The sequence below is a fragment of the Nicotiana tabacum genome, chromosome 20 (genome assembly GCF_000715075.1).
Source record: "Nicotiana tabacum cultivar K326 chromosome 20, ASM71507v2, whole genome shotgun sequence".
NCBI classification, from domain to species: Eukaryota; Viridiplantae; Streptophyta; class Magnoliopsida; order Solanales; family Solanaceae; genus Nicotiana; species Nicotiana tabacum.
This window is the reverse complement of record NC_134099.1, coordinates 127,006,177-127,024,312: the sequence shown is the minus strand read 5'-3', so window position 1 is coordinate 127,024,312 and position 18,136 is coordinate 127,006,177. Positions and strand designations below refer to the sequence as shown.

The following is an 18,136-nucleotide window of genomic DNA, read 5'->3' as shown; positions in this document are numbered from 1 at the left end:
TTTATTTTTTTGTGAAATGTAAGATAGGGAGATGGGGTGTTGGGTATTTGGGTTATGGGGCGGACCGGGTCGACCCGTGTTGAGATGGACCGGGTCATGGGGAAGGTTGGGTATTTTTTGGGCTTGTGGCTTGAATTTGAAGAATAGCCCAATTCCGATTTTCTTTATATTTTTGCTCTCTTTTCTTCTTTTATTTTTCTAAAACTAAATTCTAAAAATCCTTAAATTATTATTAAGTTATAAAAGCGCAAATTAACTCTCAATAACAATTAACGCACAATTAAGTAATAATTAAGCATAAAATTGTACATTTGGACATTAAATGCTAAAAATGCAAAAGATGCCTATTTTTGTAATTTTCAATTTTTGTAAAACAAACTTAATTACTAATAATTGTAGAATTAAATCCTACATGCAAATGCGACATATTTTTTTGTATTTTTTATTAATTTAACAAATAAACATGCACAGACAATTACAAATAATTATCCAAAAAATGTCACAAAAATTCTCAAAATTGTACACCAAGGAAAATCATTTTATTTTGAATTTTTTGGGAGTAATTCTTTCATAGGGTAAAAATCACGTGCTTACAGGTACAACCAGCATTTTGCTTCATAGGTGAGTGCGGAGGAGTGGAACTTCTCACCATATCGCATCCAAACCACTTCTTTTCCCAGTGCACAGATAGTTTCAATGAATCATTGCCACTTTTCCTGTGTTGGGTTGCGGCCATATTCGTAGAAGTCATCATAATCAATCACAGGTGGTGGTAGCTAGTATGCCGCCCTTATTGCCTCAACAGAGGCATTCACCGCTTTGCCCCGTACTGTGACGATGCCATTGTGATGCTCAGGCGCGTTGGCGTAAAATTCCCTTACAACCATAACATTGCCTTCATCGGGCTCATTAATGAATGTTTGGAGCCCACGTCTCATCATCTCTTTATACATGTGAGGGCAATTTCGCTGGAGTAATCGGACTTCAATGCCCCTTTCAGGAATTGGATTTTTAGAAACCTTCTCAGCAAAGCGGTCCTGGGCTTTAGCTAAGACAAATTTTTATCATCAAAAGGGCGTGCAGGTGCATCCCCTCGCGACCTGGAGGTTTGTTTGCTAGTTGATGGACCGGTGGTACGGCGTTTCTTTGATGGAGCCATGGTACCTGCAAATCGGGAACAAATAAGTACCTCCCAACACCAAAAAGTGTAACGCACTGCGGTTACTCTGACTTCATGTGCATACGTGGTCACAATTATATAATTTCAGTCATTGAGGCCTTTTTACAAACACCTTATGGGCGTTAGGTACACACAACCCATTCCAAACAATTTGCAACATGAACCCACCACCATACCAAATGTCACCAATCAAGTAAACAACACTCTATAATTCTCACAACTCATAAATACTACAATAATTACTACCAATTCTACTATTAACCAAACAAAAATAAAAATAAATATCTAAAAGAAAACGTGCTTAAACACACCAAAATCTGCAGGGATTATTTGAAATAAAGAGAAAATATTTGGAGCAAGATGAACATACCTTTAGTGAATGAAGATTAGAGAAGAAGGGGAAGGAGAAAGTTTGTTGGAGAATTGGAAAAACTTTGAAAAAGATGAAAAAAATTCTGGAGAAGTTGAGTTGAAGAAGAAGGAATTGGGTAGGGTTTGCTTAAGTGTTGGAGGCTTGTGTGTTGGTAATGGGAGGGGTTTGGGTGTTGGGGTTATTAGAATTGGGGGGGGGGGAGTGAGTTAGACTAAAGAAAAAAATAATTAAAAAATAAAAAAATAAAAAAATCAGAGCAAAGCACAAACAGTCGTGTATCAAAGGTTGAACGCTATTAGCGCGTTCATATGCGCGATCGCGCTAAATTAGCGCGTCCAAGACAGAATGTTTTGCCAAGTAGCGCGTCCATTAGCGCGTTCAGATGCGCGATCGCGCTAGTAGCGCATTCAGTAGCGCGGCCCAGACAGAATGTTTGCGCCATTTTAGCGCGCCCAGATGCGCGGTCGCACGTCTATGAGCGCGGTCGCGCTAACTGGGCTTCAAAATCCTGAACTTTCACCTGATTTTTTTTATTTTTGATTGCCTTATCATCCGCCCATTGTTACCTTCATTGGTTAGCATTTTCAAAAAAACTCATAATTAATTACTACTACGACCGTCGGGTTGCCTCCCAACCAGTGCCTTAGTTAATGTCGTGGCATGACGTAGATTAAGCTCATTTAAGGCTAGCTCGACCTTTGCGGTTTAACAAGAATTATTACGGACAACTCTTTCGTTTCCTCCATCCCCACATACAGTTTTAGTCGTTGTCCATTAACTTTGAAAGTGTTAGTTTTATCTTCACTGGTTATCTCCACTGCCCTAGGCGGGAACACTTCGGTCACCTTGAACGGCTCAGACCATCGGGACTTAAGCTTACCCGGAAACAATCTCAACCTTGAATTGTACAATAATACCTTGTCTCCAGGTTTGAAATTTCTGTCCACAATGTGTTTGTCATGCAATCTCTTCATCCTCTCCTTGTAGAGTCCCGTTCTTTCAAAGGCGTGATATCTGAATTCCTCCAACTCATGCAACTTTTCCAGTCGAGTTTCTCCAGCTTCATCAGGGTTCATGTTCAATTGCTTTAGTGCCCACCAAGCTCGATGTTCTAGCTCCACAGGTAGGTGACAGGCCTTCCCAAATACCAATTTGTATGGTGACATACCAATATGTCACGACCCAAACTGAAGGGCCATGACTAGCACCCGACCACACTTGCCGAGCACCAACGTACATTTCATCTAACCTTCATTATTATCTTTTAAGGCTAAAGAGATCAATATAAATGGTAGACCTAAATCATGGACAACCAGCAATAAAATATGATGGCATGAATATACATAGCAGGGGATGACCAGACAATCAAGAAACTACATATAAGGTATGAGCTACCACGCTACTATGAAAGACTATACAACAAAAACTAGCCTACAAGGCATACCAAACTATACATGAGCCGACACCTGTCTATGAGCCTCTAAAAGAACATAAGTGTTGCAACATAGCCGGAACAGGGCCCCGACATACCCATAATGTCTATAACAAAAATTGTATACCAAGACCAAGGCAAGTCCGGAGAAGGGATCTCGCCAATCACCGCTGAACTGGACAGTCTACTGTGGTGGGGGAGCTGCACCTGCCTGTCTATCAGGACCTGCAGCACGACATGCAGCGTCCACAAATAAAAGGACGTCAGTATGAATAAAGTACTGAGTATGTAAGGCAAGGAACCATAAATACGATCAGTAATGTAAGCAAGGATAGAGAATATACAACCTGTAAAATCTTAGTACCTCTGAGGGCTACTTACATGAAATGCATGATACATATGTATAAATACATAAACCTTTAAAGCATTCGCCTCTGTGGGCATCATCATCATCATATCGTACCCGGCCATAATAGGCTCGGTAGAATCGTACCCGGCCACGTGGAGCTCGGTAAAACCTAACTGATCAGTGGTTGCACAATAGGTTCCGTACCCGGCCAACTATAGCGTGGATCGGTAGAGTAAAATAGATACATATATATAATGCATGCTCGACTCATGGAATCACATTCTAAACCTTTCGGAGTGACGTAAGGTCGGTATCCTCTGTACACGTTATTAGGACTAACTCTTCACTATGAACCTTATAAGAATCAGGAAGTACCAACAACATTGATAAAATAAGACTAAGAGAAGCAACATTAACATCAATCGTTCCATAAGAGGGAAAACAATGTAAGTACTGCTAGCTTCTAAGAGTAGAGTATCTTGGAAGATCGTTCATTACATTATGTACAATTGGAGTCGTGCAAAAGAAGGAAAGGGATAGCCTAACATACCTTGTATATACTGCCCCAATCTCAAGCTATGCAATTGTCAAAACTCCTTAGTCTACAATAAGAGAAACGATACTATCGTTATCATTTAAGCGTCATAACTATTATGTATCGACCACAACCTATTTTACGATGAAACGGACAGCACCTCCCCTATATATATGACCTCACACCATTCAAAACAATCACCAAACAGCCCAAACATCATCAATAATAAACATATTGAGCCTCCCAAAATAGTCCACACACAGCCTAATCACTCCATACATACGACGACCACCGTAGTCATGTCAAACAACCTGGAAATGTTACGAATAACTATCAGCCCATAAACCTACATATATATGGTGTTTCTCCACACCCTTCCTCCTCCAAAACTCCACAAGATAGTAGTAAAATACGCAGCCCAACAACAACGCAAAACAGTCCACAAAACAATAACACTACTACCAAACCTTTCGATATATATCTCACAAGTTCTAGCTTCAATGGCTTAGCCGCAACTTGGATAATCTTAAATACATATAGAGTAAGAGGTTCCTTACCTTTATACAGAAATAACAACTCCAATTTGACCTTAAATTTCCAAGAAATATCCCTCCAATGCTGCCACAACAACAACAAAGCGAAACTAGCGATCAATTAGTGTTTTTCGGCAATATAATCACTTTAGAAGGCCTGAAATCACCTAGGATTGATATTATGAACATGAGGGAGTATTTACAGAACATAAACCCTTTAAAAACACCTCCCACACGAGCTGGAACGACACAAAAATGAGCAACAACAAGAACAAGAGACCTACTAGCGCCACGGAATTTCCGACACTTGATTTGTGTTGTTTGCCCTTTTTTTGGGTCTTGAATCTTGAGAGAACCTTGATAGGATGTTCCTAGGGTTCTAAGGTCTGAAAATAGTGAAAAGAAATGACTTAAAATGGGTTGGAGTCATCCTATATAGGTCCAAATATCTTAAACCGACTTAGTGGGCCCCATAGAGAGGTGCTTGGCGCAGTCTCGCGAAAATGCAAATATCTCTCTACTCCAAGATCGTATCAATGAATGGTTTAATGAGTTGGAAACTAGACTCAAAGATCTTTAATTTGGTTGGTATATCACCCCGTAATTCCTTGTAAATTATGAGAAAAGATTAGAAACATTTGACCTAATGTTTAAGTAAAATTATGAACCTAAGTTGCGACAACTTTTGTCGACTTTTGTTTCATAACTCGTTTGACTTCAAAACTTATGATACAGATATTATATGATTAAAATACCTTAATAAATGACCTCTTGAGTGTATTAAGCTCCGCTAGATTACCTGAAAATATGAGTTACAACATCCTTGATTCGTTTAACTTCTAATACTGGTTAATCACTCTTATACACTCTTGTATCACTTAAGACCAATAGGATTGACTTCTTATCATCTCAAAGATAATTCCTTTTTGGATTTATGTTAACTAATATATGGCATGAACTAACACATGTGGATATGGGTTGTAACACCCTCCCCCCTTAGGAACATTCGTCCTCGAATGTAAGGGTTTATGGGGAGTTTAAATCACCGTGGATTCCAATGGAAATTTCCGATCAATTTTCCCCTATAAAATGGTCACTAGCAAAACTTGCATGTAATTAAGCCCAACATATGGCTTCACAAGGCTACACAAAGCATTATGCGTATTTACATTATCTACATATCACCATTTTGTATTAAGGAGGAGTATTCTCAAATTATTGCTTACCTCATAGAGCCGTTTCACCTTCCAATGTATCTTGTCTTCCACCAGCATCCTTGTTATCTTCATTCTGGAATAAGTAAGGGTATTTAGACTTCATCTCCTCTTCTGCTTCCCATGTCATTTCTTCCATATTTTTGTTCCTCCACAATACTTTGACGGAAGCTACATCTTTTGTTCTCAGCTTGCGGACTTGCCGATCTAATATCGCCACTGGCACTTCTTCATATGATAGGTCCTCTGTAACTTGTACATCTTTGATAGGGACGACTCGAGAAGGGTCTCCAATACATTTTCTCAACATAGATACATGGAATACCGGGTGGACAAATTCCAATTCGGATGGCAATTCTAACTCATAAGCAACTTGTCCAATCCGTCGAAGAATTTTATACGGCCCGATATACCTTGGACTCAGCTTACATTTCTTCCCAAAACGCATAATACCCTTCATTGGTGAGATCCTCAGGAAAACCCAATCACCAACCTCAAACTCTAGATCACGACGTCGGACATCAGAATAAGATTTTTGCCTGCTTTGTGCCGTCCTCAATCGCTCCTGTATCACTTTCACCTTCTCAATAGCTTGGTGAATCAAATCTGGCCCATATAATTCTGTTTCACCGACTTCGAACCATCCAACTGGTGATCTACATCTCCTCCCGTATAGTGCCTCGTATGGGGCCATTTTAATACTGGAATGGTAGCTATTGTTATAGGCGAATTCTATGAGTGGAAGATGATCATCCCAATTCCCCTTAAAATCTAGAACACATGCTCGTAGCATATCTTCCAGTGTCTGAATGGTACGTTCAGCCTGTCCGTCAGTCTGCGGATGAAATGCAGTGCTTAGATTTACCTGTGTGCCTAAACCCTTCTGGAAAGACCTCCAAAAGTTAGCCGTAAATTGAGCTCCTCGGTCTGATATAATAGATATGGGCACACCATGAAGCCTAACAATCTCCTTGATATACAACTTTGCATAATCTTCAGCCGTGTAAGTTGTCTTCACTGGCAGAAAATGGGCACATTTTGTAAGTCGATCAATTATCACCCAGATGGAGTCAAACTTATGATAAGAGCGAGGTAATCCAATAATAAAGTCCATATTAATCACCTCCCACTTCCAGGTCGGAATCTCTATATTTTGAAGCAATCCACCGGGTTTCTGATGTTCTATCTTTACTTGTTGACAATTGGGACACTGGGCTACAAATTCAGCAATAGACTTCTTCATATTATCCCACCAATACTGCTCCTTGACATCATGATACATCTTTGTCGAGCCGGGATGGATGGAATATCGGGATTGATGAATCTCATTCATAATCTTCTCTCGCAACCCTGCCACATTAGGCACACACAATCGGCTCTGGTATCTCAGTGCCCCATCTTTTCCGATCCCAAAAGCCATACTTTTACACTGTTGAATGCTTTCTCTTAATCGTACTAAGATAGGATCTTCATATTGTCGTGCTTTTACCTCGGTTACCAAAGATGATTCTGATGTATTCTGTACAGTAACACCTCCATCATCAGAGTCTAACAATCTGATTCTCATATTGGCTAGCTGATGAAGCTCTTTAATCAACCCCCATCTACCTGCCTCAATATGTACTAAGCTTCCCTTTGATTTACGGCTGAGAGCGTCTGCCACAACATTGGCTTTACCGGGATGATACAATATCTCGACGTCGTAGTCTTTCAATAATTCAAGCCACCTACGCTGCCTCAAATTCAACTCTTTCTTCTTGAAGATGTATTGTAAACTCTTGTGATCTGTGTAGATGTCAACATGGACGCCGTATAAGTAGTGCCGCCATATCTTCAAAGCATATATTACTGCAGCCAATTCCAAATCATGGTTTGGATAATTCTTTTCATGCTTCTTCAATTGTCTTGATGCATAAGCAATCACATTCCCACGCTGCATCAATACGCACCCTAAACCTATACCTGAGGCATCACAATATACCCCATAACCTTCTGTTCCTTCAGGAAGAGTGAGCACTGGTGCAGATGTCAATCGATTCTTCAGCTCCTGAAAACTACGTTCACAAGTGTCAGACCACTGGAATTTGGTAGCTTTTTGTGTTAACTTAGTCAATGGTGATGATATAGAGGAAAATCCTTCTACAAACCGCCTATAATATCCTGCTAGCCCTATGAAGCTGCGGACTTCTGATGGTGTTGTAGGTCTCGGCCAATTCTTTACTGCATCGATCTTCTGAGTGTCAACACTAATCCCCTCATCAGATATCACATGGCCAAGGAATGCTACTGAGTTCAGCCAGAATTCACATTTGGAGAGCTTAGCATATAACTTACGATCCTGAAGCGTCTGTAATACTATCCGCAAGTGGCCCGCATGTTCCACCTCCGAACGAGAATACACTAGAATGTCATCAATGAATACAATCACGAAAACATCAAGATAGGGCCTGAATATAGTATTCATGAGATCCATAAAAGCTGCTGGGGCATTTGTTAGCCCGAACGACATCACCAAGAACTCAAAGTGCCCATATCTTGTCCGGAAGGCCGTCTTTGGAATATCCTTCTCCCTAACCCTCACTTGATGATACCCTGAACGTAAATCAATCTTAGAGAAATACTTGGCACCCTGGAGTTGGTCAAACAGGTCATCAATTCTTGGAAGTGGATACTTGTTCTTTATAGTAGACTTATTCAACTGTCGATAGTCGATACACATCCGTAACGACCCGTCTTTCTTCCGCACGAATAGGACTGGTGCACCCCAAGGTGAAGTGCTAGGCCTAATAAAGCCCTTATCCAGCAAGTCCTTCAACTGCACCTTCAACTCTCGCAACTCTGCCGGGGCCATTCTGTATGGAGGAATAGAGATTGGTTGAGTGTCAGGCAACACATCAATGCTAAACTCAATCTCCCTTTCAGGAGGAAGGCCTGGGAGTTCATCTGGGAAAACATCTGGGAATTCGTTAACCACAGGGATTGATTGTAAAGTAGGCGGTTTCGCCTCCGCATCCCTAACGCGAACGAGATGATAAATGTAACATTTTGAGATCATTTTCCTTGCCTTAAGATAGGAAATAAACCTACCTTTCGGTGTAGCAATGTTCCCTTTCCATTCAATGACGGGTTCACCTGGAAATTGGAACCTAACCATCTTCGTACGGCAGTCAACATTTGCATAGCATGAGGCCAACCAGTCCATTCCCATTATCACATCAAAATCAACCATTTCTAACTCAAATAAATTTGCCGAGGTTTGACGACTACAAATTATCACAGTGCAACCTCTATATACCCTTCTAGCAATCACAGAATCTCCTATCGGAGTAGATACCGCGAGGGGTTTACTTATCAATTCAGGTTCAATGCCAAACTTATTAGCCACAAAGGGTGTAACATATGATAATGTAGATCCCGGATCAATCAACGCATATACATCATAAGAAAACACAGATATAATACCTGTAACAACATCTGGAGACGACTCGAGATCCTGTCGACCTACTAGAGCATAGGTTCGATTTTGAGCACCACTCGAACTCGGCACTGCACCTCTACCCCTACCACGACCTGTCGACTGCTGAAAACCCCGTGCTGGAGGTCGAACTGATGAGGAAGAACCAGACACAGATCCAGTCGGCTGAGCCATACCATCACCTCCTCTATTAGGACAATCCCGCATCATATGGTCAGGCTGCCCGCACGAATAGCATGCATCAGAACCTCGACGACACAGTCCAAAGTGGGCCTTGCCGCACTGATCACAATGTGGTGTTGGGGGTCTCATCTGACTAGTATCCCTGGGATGTTGCGAGCCAGATGCCCGCGAACTCTGACCTGGACCAGAATAGGATCGATCATATCGAGGCCTCTGAAACTGTGGAGGAGCACTAGCTACAGGTGGCGCCGAACTCCTCGAAAACTGTGGCCTGATGCGGCCTCTGAAGTCATCAGAATACCCTGCAAATCTTGCCCTCTTATGTTGGCCTCTATCCTGCTCCCTAACTTCCCTCTGCTGGTGCTTACGATCCTCTAGGGTCTGGGCATAAGCTTGAATACAGGAAATATCCATGCCCTCCACCAAGGAGGTTGTCGTACACTCATTTATTAGATGTGGTCCCAACCCATTCACGAACATATGCACCCTATCACTCATCTCAGCCACCATATGGGGAGCATACCTTGCCAAAGAATCAAACTGCATACTGTACTCTCGCACACTCATATTACCTTGTCTAAGGTTCAAGAACTTATCAGCTCTAGCTCGTCGTATCTCAACTGGCAAGTAGTGACGAAGAAAGGCCTCAGAAAATTCCTTCCACACAGCTGGAGGAGGGTTCGGACCCCTGGATCTCTCCCAACTATCATACCAGAGAACCGCTAAATCCCGTAGCCGATAAGAAGCCAACTCTACTGCCTCTATATCACTAACATGCATAACCCGAAGTGTACGATGAACCTGGTCAATAAAAGTCTGTGGGTCCTCCTTCGGGTCTGATCCGGTAAACACTGGAGGGTCTAAATTAATTAAATCACGAACTCTTGTACTAACTGGTTTCTCAGCAGCACCTGTATTCTGCCTCTGAGCCTGAGCAGCTACCAAGCTAGTCAATAACTACAAAGCACTCCCCATATCCTGGTCTGGAGTGCCAGACGGAGGAACTGGAGGCGCTGGGTGCCTTCTAATATCCTCTGGAAGAGATGGAGTAGATGAGGTATGAGAGGGCATCTCACTTTGAGCCTCACTTTGTCCTGCTCTGACTTGGGGCACCTGACTGGTACCCTCTCCCGCTGTTGTATCAAGCCGTCTACTAATCGTTTGCTTCCTAGTCGAAGGCATCACTGAAAAAAACAAGGTGAATATTAGAGACAAACACTTACGACTCAACTCTACGCACGATCTAGATTCAGGAAGAAGGTAACAACCCTAGATGTCATGTAGCCTCCTGATTATAAATGTGACGCGCTACACATACATAATCAAGACTCTACTAGACACGGCTCATAGACAACCCCTAGGACAGACTTGCTCTGATACCAAGTTTGTCACGACCCAAACTGAAGGGCCATGCCTAGCACCCGACCACACTTGCCGAGCACCAACGTACATTTCATCTAACCTTCATTATTATCTTTTAAGGCTAAAGAGATCAATATAAATGGTAGACCTAGATCATGGACAACCAGCAATAAAATATGATGGCATGAATATACATAGCAGGGGATGACCAGACAATCAAGAAACTACATATAAGGTATGAGCTACCACGCTACTATGAAAGACTATACAACAAAAACTAGCCTACAAGGCATACCAAACTATACATGAGCCGACACCTGTCTATGAGCCTCTAAAAGAACATAAGTGTTGCAACATAGCCGGAACAGGGCCCCGACATACCCATAATGTCTATAACAAAAATTGCATACCAAGACCAAGGCAAGTCCGGAGAAGGGATCTCGCCAATCACCGCTGAACTGGACAGTCTACTGTGGTGAGGGAGCTGCACCTGCCTGTCTATCAGGACCTGCACCACGACATGCAGCGTCCACAAATAAAAGGACGTCAGTATGAATAAAGTACTGAGTATGTAAGGCAAGGAACCATAAATACGATCAGTAATGTAAGCAAGGATAGAGAATATACAACCTGTAACATCTTAGTACCTCTGAGGGCTACTTACATGAAATGCATGATACATATGTATAAATACATAAACCTTTAAAGCATTCGCCTCTGTGGGCATCATCATCATCATATCGTACCCGGCCATAATAGGCTCGGTAGAATCGTACCCGGCCACGTGGAGCTCGGTAAAACCTAACTGATCAGTGGTTGCACAATAGGTTCCGTACCCAGCCAACTATAGCGTGGCTCGGTAGAGTAAAATAGATACATATATATAATGCATGCTCGACTCATGGAATCACATTCTAAACCTTTCGGAGTGACGTAAGGTCGGTATCCTCTGTACACGTTATTAGGACTAACTCTTCACTATGAACCTTATAAGAATCAAGAAGTACCAACAACATTGATAACATACGACTAAGAGAAGCAACATTAACATCAATCGTTCCATAAGAGGGAAAACAATGTAAGTACTGCTAGCTTCTAAGAGTAGAGTATCTTGGAAGATCGTTCATTACATTATGTACAATCGGAGTCGTGCAAAAGAAGGAAAGGGATAGCCTCACATACCTTGTATATACTGCCCCAATCTCAAGCTATGCAATTGTCAAAACTCCTTAGTCTACAATAAGAGAAACGATACTATCATTATCATTTAAGCGTCATAACTATTATGTATCGACCACAACCTATTTTACGATGAAACGGACAGCACCTCCCCTATATATATGACCTCACACCATTCAAAACAATCACCAAACAGCCCAAACATCATCAATAATAAACATATTGAGCCTCCCAAAATAGTCCACACACAGCCTAATCACTCCATACATACGACGACCACCGTAGTCGTGTCAAACAACCTGGAAATGTTACGAATAACTATCAGCCCATAAACCTACATATATATGGTGTTTCTCCACACCCTTCCTCCTCCAAAACTCCACAATATAGTAGTAAAATACGCAGCCCAACAACAACGCAAAACAGTCCACAAAACAATAACACTACTACCAAACCTTTCGATATATATCTCACAAGTTCTAGCTTCAATGGCTTAGCCGCAACTTGGATAATCTTAAATACATATAGAGTAAGAGGTTCCTTACCTTTATACAGAAAGAACAACTCCAATTTGACCTTAAATTTCCAAGAAATATCCCTCCAATGCTGCCACAACAACAACAAAGCGAAACTAGCGATCAATTAGTGTTTTTCGGCAATATAATCACTTTAGAAGGCCTGAAATCACCTAGGATTGATATTATGAACATGAGGGAGTATTTACAGAACATAAACCCTTTAAAAACACCTCCCACACGAGCTGGAACGACACAAAAATGAGCAACAACAAGAAGAACAAGTGACTTACTAGCGCCACGGAATTCCCGACACTTGATTTGTGTTGTTTGCCCTTTTTTTGGGTCTTGAATCTTGAGAGAACCTTGAGAGGATGTTCCTAGGGTTCTAAGGTCTGAAAATAGTGAAAATAAATGACTTAAAACGGGTTGGAGTCATCCTATATAGGTCCAAATATCTTAAACCGACTTAGTGGGCCCCATAGAGAGGTGCTTGGCGCAGTCTCGCGAAAATGCGAATATCTCTCTACTCCGAGATCGTATCAATGAATGGTTTAATGATTTGGAAACTAGACTCAAAGATCTTTAATTTGGTTGGTATATCACCCCGTAATTCCTTGTAAATTATTAGAAAAGATTAGAAACATTTGACCTAATGTTTAAGTAAAATTATGAACCTAAGTTGCGACAACTTTTGTCGACTTTTGTTTCATAACTCGTTTGACTTCAAAACTTATGATACGGATATTATATGATTAAAATACCTTAATAAATGACCTCTTGAGTGTATTAAGCTCCGCTAGATTACCTGAAAATATGAGTTACAACATCCTTGATTCGTTTAACTTCTAATACTGGTTAATCACTCTTATACACTCTTGTATCACTTAAGACCAATAGGATTGACTTCTTATCATCTCAAAGATAATTCCTTTTTGGATTTATGTTAACTAATATATGGCATGAACTAACACATATGGATATGGGTTGTAACACAATAGGTGATTTGAATGCAGTCCTATAGGCCCAAAGTGCGTCGCCAAGCTTTTTCGCCCAATCAGTTCTTATGGCGTTTACAGTTTTAGTGAGTACACTCTTTATCTCATGGTTTGAGACCTCTACCTGCCCGCTTGTTTGAGGGTGATATGGGGTTGCTACCTTGTGGTGCACATCATATTTAGCCAATAACTTTTCAAAGACACGATTGCAAAAGTGCGTGCCCCCGTCACTAATGATGGCCCTCGGAGTCCCGAATCGGGTGAATATATTCTTCTTCAAGAATCCGACCACCATTCTCGAATCATTGGTGGGGAGTGCTACAGCTTCCACCCATTTGGATACATAATCCACTGCAACAAGTATGTACTTATTGCCGTAAGAACTGCCGAAGGGACCCATGAAATCAATTCCCCAAACGTCGAACACCTCAACTTGCTAAATTGGATTCATGGGCATCTCATGTCTACAGGATATGTTTCCCGTTCTTTAGCATTCATTGCAGCCCTTTACCCATTGGTGAGCATCCTTAAAGACTGTTGGCCAGTAGAACCCTGCCTCTAACACCTTTGCTGTTGTCCGAACTCCTCCAAAATGTCCTCCATAGGGTGACGCGTGACAAGCCTGCAAAATAGAACATTGTTCTATCTCAGGGACACATCTCCAGATCATGTTATCAATGCAAATTTTAAACACATGCGGTTCATCCCAGTAATAGTTCCGGTAGTCATGATAAAATCGTTTCTTTTGAACATAGGAGAGTTCATATGGTTCAATGTCGCAGGCCAAATAGTTTGCAATATCAGCGTACCATGGCACACCTTCCACAGTTGTGGCTAGTAGCTGCTTGTCTGGAAAATTTTCCAGAATATCCTCAAACTCAATTGCATTTTCAGAATCTTCAAGGCGCGACAAATGATCAGCGACTTGGTTCTCCGTTCCCTTACAGTCACGAATCTCCAAGTCAAACTCTTGCAAAAGCAGCACCCAACGAATTAGGCGCGGCTTAGACTCTTTTTTATCAACCAAATACCTAATGGCTGCGTGATATGTGTACACTATCACCTTCGACCCGATCAAGTAAGACCTGAACTTATCAAAGGCGAACACAACAACCAACATTTCTTTTTCAGTTACCGTGTAATTCAGCTGAGCACCACTCAATGTCCTACTTGCGTAGTAAATAGGGTGCATTACCTTATCCTTGTGCTGTCCCAACACGGCTCCCACAGCGTAGTCACTAGCATCACACATGAGTTCAAACGGTTGCTCCCAGTCGGGACCAACTACAATCGGTGTTGTGACTAGCCGCTTCTTCAGTTCCTCAAAAGCTACCCTGCAATCATCAGAAAACACAAATGGGTTATCGTTTTCGAGCAACTTACAAAGGGGATTTGCGATCTTGGAAAAATCCTTGATGAATCGCCGGTAAAAGCCGACATGTCCCAGGAAGCTACGAATATCCTTGACTGATGTTGGAGGTGGAAATTTTTCTATCACGTCGACTTTGGCTCTGTCCACCTCAATCCCTTTACTCGACACTAAGTGCCCCAAGACAATTCCTTCTTGTACCATAAATGGCACTTCTCCCAATTTAACACTAGATTCGTCTCGAGGCACCTTTTTAGAACACGGGTTAAATTTGCTAGGCATTCATCAAATGAATTTCCCACCACTGAGAAATCGTCCATAAAGACCTCCATAATATCCTCCACCATGTCTATAAAAATGGCCATCATGCACCATTGGAATATTGCAGGTGCATTACAAAGGCCAAATGGCATTCTCCTGAAGGCAAACACTCTGTAAGGGCAAGTGAGTGAAGCCTTTTCCCTATCCTCCGAGGCAATAGAAATCTGGTTGTACCCCGAGTATCCGTCGAGAAAACAGAAGTGTGACCTTCCTGCCAATCTATCCAACATTTGATCAATGAAAGGAAGTGGGAAATGGTCTTTCCGGGTAGCCAAGTTCAGCTTCCTATAATCCATACAAATTCTCCATCCTGTGACGGTTCTTATAGGAATCAACTCGTTGTTATCATTCTTAACTACCGTCATGCCACCTTTTTTGGTACACATTGAACTAGGCTAACCCAGCTACTATCAGAAATTGGGAAAATGATTCCTGCATCTAACCACTTGATCACCTCTTTCTTTACTACTTCCTTCATATTGGGGTTCAGCCTTCTTTGGTGTTCTCTACAAGGTTTGTGTCCTTTTTCTAGCAAAATTTTATGCATACAGTATGCAGGGCTGATTCCCTTTATGTCTGCCATGGTCCACCCAATAGCAGTTTTGCACTCCTTAAGTACCTGCAAGAGTTGTTGAGTTTGCACATCTAGCAAACTAGATGAAATAATAACAGGTAATGTGGAGTTAGGTCCAAGAAACTCATACCTGAGATGGGCTGGCAATGGCTTTAACTCCAACTTTGGTGGTTCTTCGATTGATGGCTTGGCTGGAGGAGCTTCTCTGTTCTCCAAGTGCATGGGCTCAAATTCAAGTGTTCTATCCCAGAACCTTCTACCTTCTAATGCCATTACCCATCCAGCCAGTTCTTCTACCCTTACCTCATCAAAGTTCATCAGACACGCAGCAAGGGGGTCTTCAAAAGTCAGCAGTTCATCATCGGTCTCTACAATTACCTCCACGACATCTATAAAAGAGCAATTGGCGAATTCACTTGGTCGCCTCATAGATTTCTGTCCGTTGAATGTTATTTCTTCATCTTTCAACCTCCTCTTTAACTCCCCAGTTTCACAATCGATTAAAGCTCTCCCCGTGGCCAGGAATGGTCTTCCCAAAATTTATGGGAATCTCTTCATCTACTTTACAGTCTAAGATTACAAAATCTGTAGGGAACACAAATTTCCCTACCTGAATCAATACATTATCCAGAATACTAGAGGGTCGCTTTATCGTCCTATCAACCAGCTGCAACAACATAGAGGTGGGTCTAGCTCTTCCAATACCCAGCCTTTTATAAATTGCCAGGGGCATAAGATTAATGATGGCCCCTAGATCACACAGTGCTTTAGCAAAGGCAAAATCACCAATAGTGCATGGGATTGTAAAGCTCCCTGGGTCAGATAACTTTTCCGCAATTGGTCTAGTCACCACTGCACTACAGGTCTGGGTGAGAGTAACTGTGGCTAAGTCTTGGAAATCAAATTTTCGGGACATTAAGTCCTTCATCATTTTTGCATACCCAGGCATCTCTTTCAAAGCATCAATTAAGGGAATGTTTACCTGGATTTGTTTTAGTATTTCCAAGAACTTCTTGTATTGCTCCTCCTTTTGGTACTTAGCTAGCCTCTGAGGGAAGGGTGCAGGAGGTCTCTTCTTCCCAATCATTTGGGATTGATGTTTATCAGCCTCTACATCAACCACTGGTTCCTGTGTTATTTTAGCTTCTTTCTCGGTCTCAATTTGAATGCCACCTTCTTCCTGGGCAGGCTAGACTATCACTTCTATTAGTTTCATTGATTCATCTAACTCTATGGGCACTGATATAAGTGCCTTAGCTTCCCTGGCTTCTCGAGCCCTTTCTTTATCTACATCCAAATCTCTGCCATTACGTAAGCTCACTGCCATCAACTGCTTCGGGACTTGATCTTTTGGATTTACCTGGGTATTTGTGGGTAGTGTTCCATGAGGGCGATTGTTTAGAGACATCAAAATTTGTCCCATTTGCATTTCAATATTCTTGATCGCCGAGTCATGTGCATCTGCTCTCACACTAATCTTTGCATTATACCCAATGTCCTGTTGCATAATTGCTTCAAGTCTAGCAACCCCATCTTCCTGCCTTCCACTGTACTGTTGAGGAGGGTGATACACCTGCTGTTAATTCTGATTACTGTATCCATGTGGCCTTGGGTAAGGTGCTATATTGTTGGGGGGTTTCATACCTCCCATGTTTCCAGTGTTGAACTGTGATTGGGCTGGCCTGTATTGTTGATTTTGCTGACTCCAATTCTGACCACCCTATCTCTAGCCTCCATAATTAGACACATAGTTCATATCTTCAGGGTAGTGCTGATGATTGTGTCCTGCAGGCCACTGATTACCAATTGGCTGACTAATGTAAGATGTGCACAAGCCCCCATTAATAGTATCTACAATATGTACCTGTTGTTTTTGCCCTGACTCTTCCACCCTTTTGGTGAGTATGCTCATTTGTGTCAATAAAGTGGCCATATATAATGTCATTGAATTGGAAACGGCACTGAGTGCACCACTAGAGTGATAGGTGCATTTCTGGTTATCCATCCTGAATTTTGCGCCATCTTGTCAAGCAGACCTTGACCTTCTCTCCATGTTTTACTCAAGAATGCTCCACCTGCTGACGCATCAACAATGTTCTTCACGTTGTCTGACAATCCTATGTAGAACCGCTGTCCCAACATCAAATTTGTAATGCCATGGTGCGAACATATGACCAACATCCCCTTAAAACGCTCCCATGTTTCATGCAATGTTTCCATTGGCCTCTGTTTTAAACTCCAAATGTCATCAATCTATTGTGCGGTTTTGTTGGGGGTGGAACTTGTTCACGAATTGCCTGACTAACTCCTCCCAAGTTGTTATGGAATTTATGGGGAGTGAGTTTAACCAGGTCTGGGCAGCTGCGGTCACTGAAAATGGGAACAATAGCAACTTGATTGCTTTTGGAGTACATTGGGCTGTCTTTGGGTCTTGCAGATTGACAGAAATTTTTTCAAGTGCTGTTGAGGATCTTCTACTTGTGACCCTGAAAATAGCCCCTTGTTTTGCAACAAATGCAGCATGTTATTCGTGATTTGGAATGA

At 41.9% G+C, this 18,136-nt stretch overlaps 1 non-coding gene across 1 annotated transcript; it reads left to right on the top strand.

Annotated features, from left to right (window-relative positions):
* Positions 1-17,744: 17,744 nt before the first annotated feature.
* On the top strand, positions 17,745-17,852 carry LOC142175010 (small nucleolar RNA R71). Its single transcript, XR_012704207.1, has one exon. It is a non-coding gene; the product is annotated as a small nucleolar RNA R71 (small nucleolar RNA).
* Positions 17,853-18,136: the final 284 nt, after the last annotated feature.